Here is an 18,109-nt window from a genome sequence, read left to right as displayed (position 1 = left end):
ACTTCCCTTTTAAATTTTGTTTGTAGCATAAACATTTTCATAGAATAGAACTCAATAGACAGTGTGATTGTGTCCTGAACATATCTAGTTTCACAGAAAATGAGTCAGTAAATATTTATTATTGAAAGAATTCTAGAAAAAAGAAGTTTGTAGCAAAGGTACCTAAAAAAATCCTCATCCTTAATACCAAGGAAGGGAGCTCTCTCATCTTTTCTGCACTCTTGATCATTATTATCCTTTTAGAGTTGTCCTTTGTGTAAAGGGTCTAGAAACCCTGGAGCTAGATGTTCCAGAATTCACTGATGCATGATTCCAGTTTAGAATTCACCAATAACGGGCACTCTCAGAAGATTTGGAAAGCTGACAGGAAAGCAGGAGCTTTCTCGCTATAGAAATGGCAGACTGCCATAGATTTTACCAGACCTGGCATTTTGCATTAGCTTCCGGGTCCTCCCCGTGAATCTCATCTTCTTCAGATCTGGAGGACACTCTGAAATACCCTTTCATTACTTGTTTGGCAGCAGCAACATTTAGATCTTATTACTGAGACTAACAGCTACTGGTGCTCATTCTGACTATCCCACCAGCCCTCTAAAGCTGTTCCTGTGCTAAATCTCTTCTTACTTGAACATTCTAGAGTGGTTTCCATTTTCTTGACTAAATCCTGACTGTTAAGGTGACAAGCGATGTGTAGAATAGATTTTTTTTTTTCCTGGTGAGCTTCCACTTCGCGAATCTTATCACTATGCACCCAAAAATAGGATGCAATTTCAAGAGATGGAAATACATATTTTTCTTACACTTAGTGGGCATTTTAACAGAGAAAGATTCCATTTTGACACCCAAAGGTGAGCCTCAACCTCACTTCCTACTTGAGGGAACTAAAAAAGAAAAAATAACTCCAACCACGATGACTTCATGGAAGCACGTGTGTCCAGCCAATCCATTTTAGACTCTGTATCAGCTCCTTACATGTAACGCCTGGCTCTTTTTTCTTATGGTGGCAAATGTACTTTGCTTGAACTCACATTAGCTCTCTTCAGGCTTTCTTGCAAATATATACACTTGTGTTTTTTACATTCTCATCCTTTTTCTCTTCCCAATCTCAAATTCCCTGTTGTCAATTAATTCTAGACACTTTCCCAATCAATACGATAAAGCATGTTTTCAAAGGGGAGGATAAAGATCCATTAAATACCCAGCTGAAAATCTCAACTTAGTTACCACATTAAAGTAACTAAGCATTTAATTGATTTTTGAGCCTGCCTTTGAGAAAGACATTTGTAGTAAAATCAATATGTGAATAAAAGAAAAAGGAACCCATTTTGTCTCCAATATTCAAATAGGACAGTTTTATTTACTAGGGTGTGACCTATGCAGACCTCTGAAGTGAATCATTTCTTCTTTATGGATATTCTAAAATAAAAATAGACCTTTAACTGTCCTAATAGATAATGTACAGATTTCAAGCATTATTTTAAAAGAATAGTGTTTGGCATAGCAACTGTTGTTGTTGTTTTTGAAAGGAGCTGGTGTTATTTACCTGCAGTTAAAGAGATTACCATGGTTTACTTTTAATCTCAAAAAAAAAGAACAAACTTTTATAGTATAATGTACTTTATTTCATGATTTATGGAAATCTAATTCATTAGATCATTTTCTCTCTATGAAATAGTTCATTTAAATTCTGACTTAATAAGTCTGATTTATTCTCTTTTCCCTTCACCTTCTTGAAAAAAAGGTCTGGAATTGAAAAGTAAAATATAGTCACCTCTATAACTTCAAAAATAAAACCATTTTGCTTAGAAGGATTTTGATAGATTTTTCTCTGGATTCAAATAAGCTCTGACAGTTAATGAAACTAATTTAATAGTGAACAGATCAGGGGAATGACACAGAATATTTGAAATACTGGTGGTATGGAGGTGAACATCTAAAATTAATTTTACTTCACATAAGGAAATGGCAATTTAAAAAATATTTCCTTTAAGTCTTAAAAAAAAACTGTTTGATCTAAGCAGAGCAAATGCATAATCTACATGAATTCTCTTTATACATTACAATACCCAGGTGTCTAGGGTTCACTTCTTTGTATAAGCTCAGCATAAGAAATACCATCATAGGTGTAAGGAAATCAGTGAATTTCTCGGATTTAAATTTTATTTATTTACTAAATATATTATCTTCTTTAAATATCTTTGTTCATCAGGTTATACACTTTTAAAATGACAGAAAATGTACTCTAAGCTCACACTTTTGACTTGCTAACTTCAATAAATTAATTGAAACAAAACTTCTTCCCTTACCCGACTTTTCTATCTTACCTATGAAGACTGAGGTTACAAAATATTAGAGCAGGAATTTGAGTTAATTCCAGGAAATATACATTGTAATTATTCTCAAGAAACACAAATAAAGTAATATAATGAAATGGAATTTTCTTTTAAGAAATACAGAACTAATTTTCTATTCACAGAAATAAAAATTTAAATGATTTTTCTGATGTCACTATGAAAATAAGTATTGATGTAGTAAATGTGGTCCTTTGCTTTTAGATGCCTTAGTATTTTTCTATCTGTTGTACCCATAACCTTCCGAAGAGAAAACTTCTTGTCACCACATTGAAGTATAGTTAAATAAGACCTGATTCGTAGGAAATATAAGACAAAAAGAAATAACTTGACCTGTGAAAATTACTGATCAATTACAACCCTAAACTAAATATGATTCCTTTTCTAATTCAAAACCTTTAAAAATATTATTACCTAATTCCTGAGTTAGTATTTTTGTACTTGAGTAGGCACAGATTTGCTAACCATTCGGTAACTCTTACTTGTTCCATAATCCATTTTCATGCTAATATGTAATGTTAGTTTTTTCATCATTATTTCTTATAATAAAACAAGATAAAATAATGGTTAATTAAAAGAAATATCTAGTCAGAGAAGCCTGGTTTTAAATCTCCATTTACTTAACTGTATAATGTTGGAAAAGTTATTTAATTTCTCGGAGACTTAGTTTCTTTGCCATTAAAATGGGATAATTAAACATATGAGAGGTAAGTTTAAAAAATAAATGAGGTAAATGGAAAGGTCTCAGCTTGGGGCTTGGCACATATAAGTGTTCCATAAAAGGAAACAAAATAAATTGCAAGAATGCCTGTTGCACAGCTGGGTCTATATTCTCTTTACTCTTATTTAAAGTGATGTTTCAAATAAGTTTACTTTGTATAACATGTTAGATTTAACACCTAAGTGTTCTTACTCTTTGTAAACTTGCTTTCAAAGTGATTATTCAGGATTCCTTAATTAAATGTATCTTTCTTCTTCCCTTCCTCCCTTCCTTCTTTCCTTTCCCCTTCCTTCCTTCCTTCCTTCCTTCCTTTCCTTCCTTCTTTCCTTCCTTCCCTCCCTCCCACCCTTCCTTCCTTCCTTGCTCTATATCTTTCATATATGTATGCGTATATATATATTATATATAGTGAGTCCCTTGCCACAAAAGCCATCCCAGCCAGCAGTGGCAAGTGACGTTGCCAGAACACCATAGTGATGAATGAGTTGACAGATTGAGCTAGAGCAATGATTCCCAATCTTGCAACACATTAGGCCTACCTAGTGAACTTTAAGAAATTCACATAACTTGGCCCAACTTACACCTAATAAATTCAAATGTGTAGTGAGTGTAACCCATGAATATGGATTGTTAAAAATTCCCCTGTGTGATCCTGATCTATTTGGTCTGTAAACATTTCAGCACAACTGGACTAGATAGGTTTTTATTAGTTACACATTCTGTATTGCTAAAAATTAATACAGAAAATCAGTTTCTTTGCTCCCATCTGACTTCCTACTGACCAAAAAGGCAATTGGATTCTAGCCCTCAGCCAAAACAAACTCTTTATTTGAATTCAGACCGCAGTTACATTTTTATTCATTCACTCAAGTATATAATAGGTCCCAGGCACTTTCCCTTCAACTCCCTGACATCCTAGATTAATTGCTTTTCAAATTCTTTCTCATACTCCAAGAATGTCCGAAGTTCTTGTGCGTTCAGTTCATAAAAAAACAGAATACTTCAAATGATCCCTTCAACTCCAAAATTTTATTTTCAATGATATAACAAATGTGAGTGAGGAGGACAACCTACTCACAAGCTGGAGGCTTGCCTCTCCTGGGACATCTCCAAGCATGACAGATGGCTTGGGCCCTGCCCGAATTACCACACACTACCTCTCCTTCTGGACCACGCAGCAGAAGGCAACACGAAGACAGTAGCTATTCTCATCCCTGGCTCAGTACTGCATCTAGCTCACCTAAATATATCTGTGAAAATCATTTCTAGATTGTTTCAGTTAAGAATGTTCATGAGGAAAATTCAGAAGCACACGAAGAACTCAGAAATGCTAAATGAAATGGAGAACATTTGCCAAAAGCAGTGTAACTTCTGAGAGGGAAACGTTTTAGTCTCAGGGATGAGGTTAAATGTAACATAACAGATAACTCAGTAAATAAAATAAGTACTTGATTATTCAGTCATCTGTGTCTCAACTGGCCTAGTATAAATCATTAACAAATGGACTCTTTATAAAGAACTAGTCTCACGGGGGTGGTATTTATGCTGTTGTATCTGTCTGAGGCTTCCATCTATTATTTACTCAGCTAGCAAACAACTTGAAAAACAGCAAAATCAAGAGTCAAAATACTTTGTTACAGAATTCCTTGCCTCAATAATTTTAGAAAGAAGCTCTCTGCTTCCCCAACACTCTTTTCAAAACACCTGTAATAAGAAACTTCCACCAATGGTAAATAGACTTCACCTCACATGCCAACATCAAATAATTGATAGCAAGTATTTGGAGTACAGTGCTGTGAAGAACAGTGAAGTCACAGTCAGACTTTTTAGTAATGAGTGCCCAGATAGGATGGTGATGTCTGCTGTGGGCCAGCGACAGGGCTGGACTTAGGTCAGTCTTGCCCAGGAGTCAGCATTATTGCGTTACATTATAATGATCTGTTTATATGCCTGTCACCCTTATGGATATATACGACTTTAGGAGAGGGATTATATTTTATTTATCTTTGTACCATCAATGGCCAACACAGTAGAGTTACTTAATGGCCGTTTGATGAATGACTGAAAGGCAAGAAATCAAGTGGTAATGTGGGTAGATTGCTGTTCTTTCCAAAGGTAAAATCAAGTATCTCTATATGTGATGACTTGACTACAACTCACACCCTCTCCACTATTTCACTCAATCTAGCCTTCTGCCTCAAAGGAACACTATTCACTCAACCGTAATTTTTTTCAAAATGACCTTTTGTGATTTCTACTCAAGTACTTATTATATTTCCAGTCCTTTGGCTCCTCATGTTTACTATTATCCTATAAATACTTCTTTCTATCTTTATCTTATTTTTTTAATTTTAACAACGCCTTCCAAGGTCAAGGTGCCAATAATTTAAAGACAACACACGTACACATACTCAGACATATATATTTTTAAAAGCAAATTATCAAGATATCTTAGTGTTAAAAAATAACATTTATTTCCAATATATGTATTTATCATATAATTTTAGAATTCAAATAATTTACAGGTGACTGCACTTTTAGTAGATAAATCAGCATTATCTTTTCTTGCTGCTTCCAACAACAGCACATTTTTTTCACTAATGTCACTATTAAGAAGAAAAAAAAAAAGTAGATCCTACTTACTACTTATTTTCAGCTTGCTAACAATTCCAGAAAAAGGAGTTAAAATTGAGTATAATGAAGATGTAAGATTCTTTGGAGGTTTCTTAAAGTCACGCTTATCACCATGGGTGTGAGCAATTACAACTTGGTATTTTTCAGTGAGATTGAAATAATTAGATGATAACACAGAGGCCACCTGGTTCCTGGACAACCACACTGAAAACTGAATGAGTTATTTTTTTCCTTTTTCCAAGCAGTTACTCATTGATCAAGCATTTACTGATTACCTGTTATAAGAGAAGCATTTGGGAGATACATAAGTATATGCTATAGCCTGTCTTCATAAGGAATTCCAGTCCATCTGTGGAAAGGGTATTCACACAGAGAAAAGGAAAAAATATGGAATTGTAAAATAAGAGCCACCATCTAATAACCTTGAAGTCATCTTTGGCATTGTCCTCTCTTTTGTGTGCCCTGAGGCCCATTCAATCACTGACCAAATCTTGTTGAGTCTTCCTGCAAAATATTTCTCTAATCAATCCACTTCTGTCCAGGTTGGCTGTCACCGATCTTATTCGAAACAGTTATCTCTAGTAACGCGTCTCAAGACCCCTTTCCTGCTCAGTCTCTGCTCCCTCTAATTCATTTTCACAGTATGGGCTATGCTCTTTAAAAACCCATTTGAATCTGTTGCCAAAATCCCATTAATAGCCTTCTATTTCTCCTGAAAAACAAAAATTAAAATCCCTTTTCCATCTAGCCCTAGCCTCCCCATGAGCCTCAACCTTGTAACTCTCACGTTCATTCCCTGAGATTCAGTTACCCTATCTTTGTAGTTTTTATAACTACATTGTTTTGAGGGCAGGGAGATTGTTACTTTTTTCTTACATCCCTCATAGAAGTTAAACAATATCTAGTGCATGGTGGTTGTTGGAGAAATACTTACTAAATATTAAAAAATAGTCAGAAAGACAGTGGAAGGCTTGAAATTAAAACTACAGGAATAGAAGAAACATACATTTTTGCCCAACTGTATCCCAGGTATTATACATGCATTATCTCAGTTAACCTTACTAATACTTCCTCAGAGACAGGCAATTTTGTAGATGATGAAACTGCTTTTATAAAGTTTAAATAACTTGTCCATGATCACAAAATAGTACTGAGTCATAGAGCTGGGATTCAAACCCAGGTTTCTATGACTTGCTCTGCTATAATATTATATCTGAGTTATTTTCATTTTAGCCCAAAGGAAATGGGGAGCCAGATGTTTGAACCAGGGAATAAGAGGTTTAAGGATTTGCATATTCTTATTGTATTGAATTGAACTGTGCAATTGTATTGAAACAGGAATAATAGTTAGCATTTCAAATATGTAGTGATAACTGTCCCTCAAAGAGTAATTTTAAAATAGAAAACAAGAGAATGTAAGAAGATTTTTGGAAAACAAGTAGCAGAGTTAATGCTAATATAAGCTTTGTTCTCCAAACACTCCAAAATTCTAGCATTCAAATTTCATCATGTCATCTAGGACTTCACTAGTAAGATTCATTTCCTTTCTTCATGAATTACATTTAAGTCTGTGAAATCTAGATTGTAAAATGTGTTCTATTCTCAAAAGGAAATAACCTTGTATTTGTCTTATTAAGCATTCTAAAATGTTTCCTTGAAAGCTAAAACTTCCAAGATAGGAGTGTTTTTCAGGCCCATTTAATACACTTATGTGCATTAAACACTGGTATACTATTTTGATCTTCTACCTCACTGCACTCACTGTGACTTGACTAACCTCAAAGAAAAGAGGTCTGTACATATTACTAAAATATCCCATTAACAATTCACTTTTGAGGCCAAATGTAAATGCCAGTACTTGGCATTACATGACTTTTCTGATGGTCACTTTCTCTTAAATACACATCTGTTAAAAAAAAAAAAAGGAAAGAAAACTTTTTACACATATGCTTTCTTCGTATAAAAATTATAGATAATATTTATTGAGTGTTTACACTTTGCTAAATATTTCACATGCATCATCTTGTTTAACATTCATACTAACCTTACAAGCTAGACATCATTACTATCTGTGTTTTGTAGGTAATTTGAGATGCAGAGAGGTTGAGGAGCAAATTTAGTAAATCTGTCTATGAGGGAGTGTGTAGTTAACCCTTAAGCTACTGCTTTCCATAACAATGTATAATGGAAGGGCACTTCATGGATGCCTGACTCTTCATTAAATTGAAATTCTAGAATGGCTAAGGACTCCTTTACTCAAGAGACTCCATTTTTTTAATGGAAAATAAGAAATGAATTTTATTTTATAATTCTAACCACAGCCTCCTCTCCCCAGTTCACTTCTCCAAGAACAATTAAGATTTATCCTATCTATACTTCCTGAATGCCTAATATCTGCAGATCATCTAGTGTTAGGGAACTATGGATCCCATGATTAACAGAATTAAGAGGTATCATGAAGAAGTTCTGAGCAAGACATGACCTCCCTGAACTTGCTTGCAAAAGTTTGACTATATAAAGATACATGTGCTTTTCTGAATCTGGAGTTCATGGCTTTCATCACCTTTTCCATGGCTCAGAGATAGCCCAAAGAGTTAACCATTACTATCCTGGAGGAAATAGACCAAAGAAGTCTACTCTTTAGGATTCCCAGGTTAGGCAAGTCCTCTGTCCATATATACCCCAAAGAACTCATTAAAACTTAGGGTTTCTATGTGGATGGGAAGTTCAAACTCTATCATGTTGAAAAGTGCAAGTTTTCCTAGAGTCCATGCTGTATAAATGAGGACACCAGAATTTGGGTCCAGCTATTCTTATAAATTTTTCCACCATGCACCATGTAGACCCAACTAACTCAACATCCACATTTTCTAGGAATGATAGGAGTGACAGGAAAACCTCTGGTATCAGCAGAGACAGGTTTTTTTGTGTTTTTTTGGCCGCACTGTGCGACATGCAGGATCTTAGTTCCCCGACCAGGGACTGAACCCGGTCTCCCTGCAGTGGAAGAATGGAGTCCTAAGCACTGGACTGCCAGGGAATTCCCCTTTATTTCAGAGATCAATTCAGGGTCAAATTGTTCCTTTCTTGGAAGATCAGTGTTAAAGAAAACTTGAAGGCATTAGCCTGTAATGTGTGTTCTTTAAAACGAGATTTTTTTTTTTTTCAATCCTTAGGGACAGAGATAACAGGCACAACGTTTTTTAAAATTTTCTACATTAGAATTATTATTTCATTCATCAGTATTCTTATATTTATTTAGTACGTTGGTCACCATGTAAGTGAATAATTTTTCCGAGGTGAATTGCCTGGGAAGTGGTGCACAGTCTCAACCTGCATCCTTAAGGGATAGATGAGGAGCAATGGGTGATGCTGTTTTAAACCAGGTTGCCTAGATTCCACTTTCAGATCTATGTCCATTAAGCTCTCTGCCTCTCTCCTTCCTCCTGCCTCTTTATGTCAAAGTAAACAGAGAATGTCAGGAGCAGGAGTATGAAACTTACCACAGAAATATGCAAATCTCTTTCGAAGTACACCTATTACTCTCACTGTTAGGGTGTCTCATCAGAAGGATTAAATCTGCAGCTTGGAAGCATTATTTGGGGTACTTGAAATAAGTGGAGCATTACCCATGAAAAATGGTCATGGACATATTTTCAGTAGCTTGCCAATTCTAGTTATTATCTATCATGAGGCACTTTAATAAACGAGGCCTTTTAAAGAGATTTGATGTTATGCAATATTGCTTCTCCTTGAAAGGAAAAGTATTCCTACCTATTTCTTCCCCAAATTTATAGCTATGTAAAAAGTAAAACTGCATATAAAAATCTGCTATTTAAAAGTCTTTGATAGCTCTCTTTAGTCAGCATGAAGGTACCCAAACAGTAAAATTAGCATATAAGGTCCTAGTTTTTACACTTTAGAAGTTTTCATTATGCCTCTACTATGGGCACACCATTACCCAAGGAAAGAGGAGATTGTGTGGTCAAGGGGAGGGGGCCACCTTGCACCCTTCTAGATCATCCCAGAATCCCTGGGTTCATCTAATTTTCTGGCCAGATGACCCTGAACCTTCTTCCAAGAACTACAATGGCCCTTTCCCAATCTTCCTTCTTTCCACAGTGAACTGTGTCACTGATGAGTATATCTCTAGTCTTAATGAATGTCCAAGATGTTCCAGTTTGTGGGGACGTGGCAGAGCTGTGGGCTGGGGTCTCCACACACATAAGCAACAGGCCCCTTCTGGTGCAAGGTGAAACCAGGTGCGGAAAGAAAAGAAGGGTAAACTGTGGACCAGCTCTCTTTTTGTTGAGTCATTCGGTTGAAATCCACTAAATCCAGTATTTCTAGATTACAGCCTGATCTGCCAGGTCAGTATGAAATTATATATATCATGTCAGAAGATACATGTTTCATTTAACAGTTAGTTTGACTTAGAATTTCTAAAACTTTAACCACATGATATATGGGTCTCTGTGTGTACTTTTCCCTGGGTCCCATTTAAGAGCAGGGCTACTTCCTGATCAAACCCTGATTTCCTACCTAATGCCACTTTTTTTCAACACTGTCACTTCTATTAGAATGTGAACTTGAAACATACTTAAGTACAGACAATTTCTCCAACACAGTATTCTGTTTTCACGGTGTTCTACCAGATGCATTTGCCTTAGTGAGTGGTATTCACTGTCTTTTCCGTGTCCCCAAACTCCAATCCACCCTGTCAAATAGGCAAGTACTTCTTTCAAGAGCAGATCTAATATACCTCCTTGATGAATCTTTTCCCTCAACCCTCCTGATTTCACTATCTGAGGTATACTTAGGTACTTCTTCCTCTATGTTGATAATTGCTCAATAGTTTCATCTGGTAAACTCATTTGTAGTTGTTAGTCACTAAAGACAACTACATGTTTTGAGATATTCTTCTAATACGAAAATCTATCTAAAATATCTTCTCATTGAATGGATCCATAAAAGGGTCCAGAAACAAATAAGATTCACAAGGTAGGTCTTCACCGGGGAAGAGAGTGTCAGGGGTTATATGGAGATACTGCTGATAGCCCATCAGCCTAAAACACAGACAGTAATTCAATGAGGTGAAACACAAGTAAAATAAGTACAATATATCTTATGGGTTTTTGAATATTAAATATATTCATTCTCTTGTTTTTATATTCCTAGGTTTATGAGCACTTAGACTTTAAGTATCAAACATAATTCATACTCATCAGTAAATCTTACCACAGACAAAATTGCATTACTCACACCCAGAGTGGAGACAAGGACAGTATTGAATCAAGGTGAGATATATCTATATATTAATATCTATCTATCTATCATCTATCTATTTAATATTATGTTACTCCTTCATTTCTATTTTTAACACACAAAATTGAATGATTTTTTTTATTTCATAAAATCACAAATTTCAGAAGGCTTTATTGGTAAGACTTGCTCAGTGCCCTTGAGAAAATTCTTGTTGAAATGTTGGTATACTTAGTGGCTTTATGAAATAGGAATATGTCTGTTTTGCTGCCTTTCCTCACATTCTATCAATTTATATTTTACAAATAAGAAAATAAAGGCTTGAATAAATTAGGTAACTTGCTTCGGCCCCATCACCTAGGAAATGGTGAACCAGGTTTTGAACCCTGACCAGCTGATTACAGAGCTTGTACTTTGAACCTCCATCTTCACATGGCCTTCTTCCCTATGTGTCTCACTTCATGTCCTCTTTTCTTACACAGATGACAGTCACTGGATTTAGGGACCAACTGAAATCTGGGATAATTTTATTCCAAATTCTTTAATTAATTACGTCTGCAAAGACCCTATTTCCAAATAAGATCAATTCTGGGGTTCTAAGCAGCAGACTCTATTTCAGCCAAAGTCTTTGGGAAGGGATCAAAGTTCAGAGTCAATAAATATTGTGTCCCACTTAGTCAGTTGCTTGCCTCATCCATAAAATGAGGATGATAATAGCACAATCCTCTAGGGATATTATGAGGACAAAGAATTAATTCATTAATTCCATATTTCATTTACATAGAGTCTGTTACATAGTAAACGATTAATACCTAAAGTTAATTTTTTTTAAGTGTGGAGGCTGAATTGAGATTTTTCAGGCAGCACAGTGCAGCAGAAGGATTAGAGAAGCCCTGAGAAGTGTCCATGTTCTGTCTCTACTGCCTGCTCTTCAATATGTCAAAGACTCTGTGATCTTCAGCTTCCTTACCTAAAAAATGGCCATGATAAAATCTGCCTTATCCTTGTTACATAAATTTCAGCTGTTACGACAGTATCAATTTCAGAATTAATGTAACAGCAAATGAAATTGGATATGAAATAATTATAAACTATAAAGCATAATATGAATCTAAGGTAGGCTTTCTTAGTAATAAATATGCCAAATGAGTCTTAATCTTCATAGCCATGATCTTGACCAGCTTTTCAAATTCCTGAAACATGTCTTCAAAGTCAATTTACCATCCATGCTTGGAACTCACTATCACTCTTTTAAATAACAAGACATGTCAGAAGAAGAAAAAGCAGAAGCTAATATACATTTGAATACTTAATAGTCATCTATTATCAAAAAGTTAATTATATATATAACACAATCCCTAAAATAACCTGAGATTGGTGCTATGATTATACCTATTTAAAGTTGAGACTATTAAGTGAGGTGAGTGAGGTTACATTACTTTAGCAAGGTGTCAGAGCTAATAAGTGATAATGTTAGAGTTTTACCCCAGCTTTTTTTTCTGACTCCAAAATTCATGTTCCTAACCACAACTCTAGGCAAATTTCTCTTCTTCTAGACCAGTCTTCCTGCTCTGTAGCTTCTTTGTTTGTCATATCAATGGAAGCTCTGCCAGCATTAATGTGGGTTGGGTAAATGATGGGCTACGGGAGATAATTGGAGGTTGGGACACAGCTTGAAGTCTGAGCCCCATGTAGTACATTCTAAACAGATTAAACTCATATATTTAACTTCAACACATTTTTCAAGAGCTGAAATTCACAGGCTCTAATGGATGATAAATTTCTTTGAAGTTCTTTGTCTTCCTCCTTCTCCCTCTCTTTCTTCTCCTTCTTCCTTCTCTCTCCTACTCATCACTCTCTCACCTGTCTCCCTCTCATACAAATTTTTTAAAACTAGTTCACAATATTTACTTTTTATAAAAAATAAAATTTTATATAACATAGCACTGATTGAAATTTGCACTATGGTGCAAATGGTGTTCTGTGGCTTTGAGTACCCCTGCACATTGCCATGCATCTTTGAGTATGTTTTGAACACAGGTTGAAAAGCACAGCATTTAAATAGTCTAAAGTTTATCTGTGGAACAGTCTGACCCTCAGAAAGTTACAGTACAAATGTGTTGCTTCAGATTTTAATAAAATTGCTTTAACTGAACTAGCTGAACTATCCCCTCAAAAGAAATTACTGTAGAACATTCACTGAAATATTTATTGCATTTATTGAGGATATATTCCACTACAGTAGATGATGCCCCTTTACAAGACATCCTAAGAAAAATTTTCTTTGGAACTTAACACCAGGAAAATTTCTAATCTAATCTTATACTAAAGTCATAAGTAAAAAGCAGCACACCTTCTGGCATGTGTCTGATATGTAGGCCTTACATGGATGTCAAGTTATTTTTTTTTTTTTTTACATAAAATGTCTCATTGTTTTACTTTGGTTATGTTAGAGAATATATATCTCCATAAACCATTTCAAATAATTTTCTAAATGAAGCAAGATATTTATAAAAATGAAATAAAGAAATGCTCTCAACCTGACCTAACCTATTCTACATACTAGTTATTCACTTATGTACTCTAAAACATTGTAAAATCCCTAAGACCCAATTCAACCCAATGTCTTTGATAGTGTTATTTTACATAGTGGTTGCTCAACAGACATTTTCAAAATGGGTGCGTTGGTTACAAATGAAAAATACAAATAACAGTACCCATACAAGTGAAAGTCTGCAGGGAAAATATTACAACAATAGAAAAGAATGTATGCATGTGCCAACTTATTAATATTGGTCACTATATTCTTCAGATGCCAATAGAATTTTGAAAGGGGTCATATGAACAAAGATATTCTGTCAATTTAAATCTAATGAGAAGTATTTCTCTAAATGTCATGTCAAATTTTTATAATCAGGTTTCATCTGCTTGTACTTTTCTGACACCCTAAAATGGATTTAATTTATTTTGCTTCTATATCTGTTTTGTTTTTGTTGTTTGAAGTAGTTATGGAACATCTACTTGAAAAAGTCACTGCATCTGAGAACACTGTATATTACTTCAGAAGCTAGCAACAATTTTTAAAAATCCATTAGGCATCCTTTCTCCTCTCAGACCATTAAGCTTGGCTGGTTTGCCCACCAGTTCATAAGAGTGAGCTGTGCATGACCCCAGAATTATTTTAAATCATTTCCCTACTCCACAACCAACAATCACCAGGAAGTGTACTTTAGCTCTGTGTGCTACATTCACAACTCTGATTCTTTTCATTTGTTAAACTGAGTTACAGTAAATCTTAAAATACCTATTATAACTCCAAAACTAGTTAAAGGAAAAATGAAAAGCTATAACAGTAATCTGTAGTAGGTATATTTTGTTTTTACTATAGTGGCTTTTCTGCTGTTACTTGGAGTCTGAAAAACCAAGGTTTGGCTGCCAAAAACACATCTATCTGAAAAGACAGGAGCTTATGTTACCTCTACATACAAGAAAGGCTCTCAAGGGTTCATCACACATTTTCATCTTTCATTTAAAAGTGGAGATGATAGTTATTTTTATGCTGCAAAATCATTTTAAATTGTTGATTTTCTTTTAACCTCCATAAAAGAATTTTTCTTTATCAAAATCAAATGTTATTCATCTCCTTTCTAATTATCAGTTCCTTTTTTTAAAGTCAAATCATGGTAAATACAAATTATCAGCTTCCTGACATACTCAGATCTTTTTCTAAAAGTTTAAATGTAAATCTTGTATGATAAAAGACAAATCAATAGCAAATGTTTGCCATTCAAAGTCCTCCCTGATGTTTATACTCATGTAAAAATATAAAAGAATGAAAGTGTTGTGGAAAACCTACAGCAAAGCAGTATTTCTATGGAAAATATTATCTAGGAGAGTTTATTCTCATTTCTTTTTCAGCTCTGAGCTAGCAGCAATGGCCTATTCCTTAAATGACTTGTTCTCCCCTTTTGCTTGGAAATGATGTGGAGGTTATTCCTCCTCATGAAAGCTTAAATCCCAACTCTGCTACTGACCCATTAGGACAAAAACTTAAATCAGAACATAACCCAGCCAGGGACATACTGGGTCTGACAGGGAGAAAAAAGGGACTATACTCTTACCAGAGTCGTATGACTTATCAGGGAGAGCATACAGGTATTGGACTTGCTTCTGAGGGTGTGAGATCAAGGGGAGTGAAATATTAAATTGACTATGGGAAGTCTATCTATTTGGAGAGCACTCTCCCATTTACCATCCTGGCAAGACAAGGGAGGGGTTGCAAGCATGCTAGTAGGATGGTGCCTAAAAGGAAGGAGACTCTGATGGTCCATACTATGTGAGATAGAAATGCTGGAACTGTGATGACAGATGGTATCAACAGAAGAAGGGATTAAAGCCTCAGAGAAGTGGGTATGCTAGGGGGAATCTATGATGCAATTCTTATACCACCACTAGCTCAAGTGTCTTTCAGATTATTCCCACTGCATTCCTATGACACAGGTGCAGACTTGCATCACTCCACACCATCACTCATCACATCATACTGTTATTGTTGGTTTATTTTTATAAAATAAAATTGATTTATCCACTAGATGGATGAATCCTTGAGGCTATGAACTCTGCTTTATGCTCATCTATCTTCAATACAGAAGAATGCCTGACATATGATAAGAAGCTAGAATGAGAATAAGACAGATTTATATTAATAGAACACTTACTATTTGTCCACTGCTATGGACTGAATGTTTGTGTTTCCCCAAATTTGTATGTTGAATTCTTAACCCTCAGTGAGATGGTATTAAAAGATGAGGTCTTTGGGAAGTAATTAGGTCACAAGGGTGGAGCCCTCATAAATGGGATTAGTGTCTTTATAAGAAGAGATAAAATAGAGCTTACTTTCTCTCTCCTTTCAGCCATCTGAGGACACAGCAAGAAATTAGGCATCTGCACACCAGGCAGTGGACTCTGTCAACACCTTGATCTTGGACTTCCCAGCCTCTAGAACTGTAAGAAATAAATGTTTGCTGTTTAATCACTCAGTCTAACTTATATTTGTTACACCAGCCCAAACTAAGACACCAACCACTGGGCTAAATGCTGGAAGACAATATAATTTAGCCCTTAAATCCCTGATAAGTATGTATTATGTTATCTCTAGTTTACACATGAAGAAATTGAGACTTAAAGGGGAAAATCCATTTGCCCATGGTTATATTGCTCCTAAATTGTAGAACAGGTATTTGAACTCAGGCAATGTGACTTCAAAAAGAGGTGTGCTGCCTTCTCAGTTAATAGGTATTCAATTTACTGTTCAGTGAATTAAATAGTTGACATAAAATATTAAATTTAAATATGGAAATAAAATTCCTGTGAGCAAAATGAGAATCTCTTTATTGGAAGAAGACAACCATCTCCAAGCAATCTATAGACCCATAATTTTTTTTAATGAATGTATTGTAGTTTAGATTTAAATAATTAAAAACATGAAGATACAGTGGTTATAACGAAAGGCTGTGATTTTACAATTATAATATATTGTAATATATTATGTGTTATAAATATTATAATTCTATAATTAACCAAAATACTTTGAGAAAGAGAGATGAGACAGACACACAGACAAACCCTAAAACACCAAAAAGAAGTAGATGTAGATTTATTGGAAACAAGAGGCTGTTACATGGTGAGTGGACTTGGTATTAACATTTTACTGAGCACTATAGTAGGTTTAAGTGCTTGAAACTATTATATTTAATTCTTAAAATATACTTTGTGATAATATTTTTACTCCAAATGTGTAAATGAAAACAGTGATACTTAGCATATTGTCTATGCTTGATAAAAATGTGATGCCACATTTTTTCTAAATTCTATTCTATTCATAGTATTTCTGAACATGTCTAAAATTTGAGTTATTTCAAAATTCCAAGATGGCTAAAATGTTTAAACTTAAAAGTACACATTCATGCTTTTAATAAATTTAACTGAAAGGTTAGCCTTTTCATAAAGTATCAGATTAAGATTCAAGTCAATAGAAACTAGAAACAAACTCTCTGTCTCAAATTTATCTTTACCACAATTAGAATACTTCATATCTTTAAATGCTATATGTTCACCTTTTGATTGATGACTCTCAAAAGAAGTTGGAGATTCAAAGCAAATCTATATATGTTTTCTAGTTTGGGCACAACAGTCGGCATGAAGACCATTAAACTATGAATAACTAAAACCACTTAATGTTTAAAGGCAAGTGCATCTTTATATATATGTAAAATTAATATGTTAAAACAACCTTACTAATAATTTACACTGTTGAATCATTTAAACATTCAGCAACCATCATCCAGGGTAAATTCTGTTTCAAAATTAGGCTTTTCCCCCCAAAATAGCCATAAATGACTGTATAACATTTTATCTCTAGTGAATTATGAATAAATTTTAATTTTAGAGTGTCAGTAATCTGAATACCATATTTTGAAGACTATGTACAGCTTTAGAGACCATTTTGTGAATGTTCCCATTCATTTTAGTGTAAATGAACAATTATAGAAACTTTAAGGAGACATTGCCATCTTCCATTATCTAAATTCAAGGATCATATCTACTGTTTCTTGGCTTTGAGTAGTGTTAAAAACTTTCTCTTTTTTTTTTAAGAAATAAAGAAATATTGGAGAAAAGAAACTTGTCATCTCTTATTTTCACACCCAAAGCAATTTCCGAAAAGAATACAGTGGATGTGTATGTTAATTTACCATTTTAACCTCTGTACACATTTTATTGTGAAGATAAAATTAATTCATCATGTATTGGTCATTCTGGGTAGAAGATTGTTTTAGAGAAAAACAAAGTGAATGCATGCTTTTGACTGATGATATCTTACTAGTCCCAGTGTTAACTATGAAGTTAAGTGCTCAGTACTTTTGTACAATTAGGGCATATAACAAACATTTATCAACTACAAGAATGGATTAATTTACAATGGCAAATATGAAGTGATACTTCCCAGTTTCTTGGATTAATGGTTATGAAAAACAATGTAAATTTATTAAATTGGAATACTTATGCCTTCAAACTTACAAAGCCAAGACAAACACTTACAGCATCACTGACTGTCAAAGAGAAAAACAAAATGTACTAAAGA

The 18,109-nt window shown here is 34.5% G+C and overlaps 1 long non-coding RNA gene across 1 annotated transcript in view; it reads right to left on the bottom strand.

Moving 5' to 3' along the window:
* Window positions 1–18,109, bottom strand: part of LOC133100086 (uncharacterized) — a 208,726-nt gene that overhangs the window by 61,839 nt on the left and 128,778 nt on the right. Inside the window, exon 2 of the long non-coding RNA XR_009702385.1 lies at window positions 15,865–15,972. This is a non-coding gene — a long non-coding RNA (uncharacterized LOC133100086). The remainder of the gene's footprint in view (window positions 1–15,864; window positions 15,973–18,109) is intronic.

Source organism: Eubalaena glacialis, chromosome 10 (assembly GCF_028564815.1).
Source record: "Eubalaena glacialis isolate mEubGla1 chromosome 10, mEubGla1.1.hap2.+ XY, whole genome shotgun sequence".
NCBI lineage: Eukaryota > Metazoa > Chordata > Mammalia > Artiodactyla > Balaenidae > Eubalaena > Eubalaena glacialis.
This window is presented reverse-complemented; position numbering and strand designations above follow the sequence as displayed.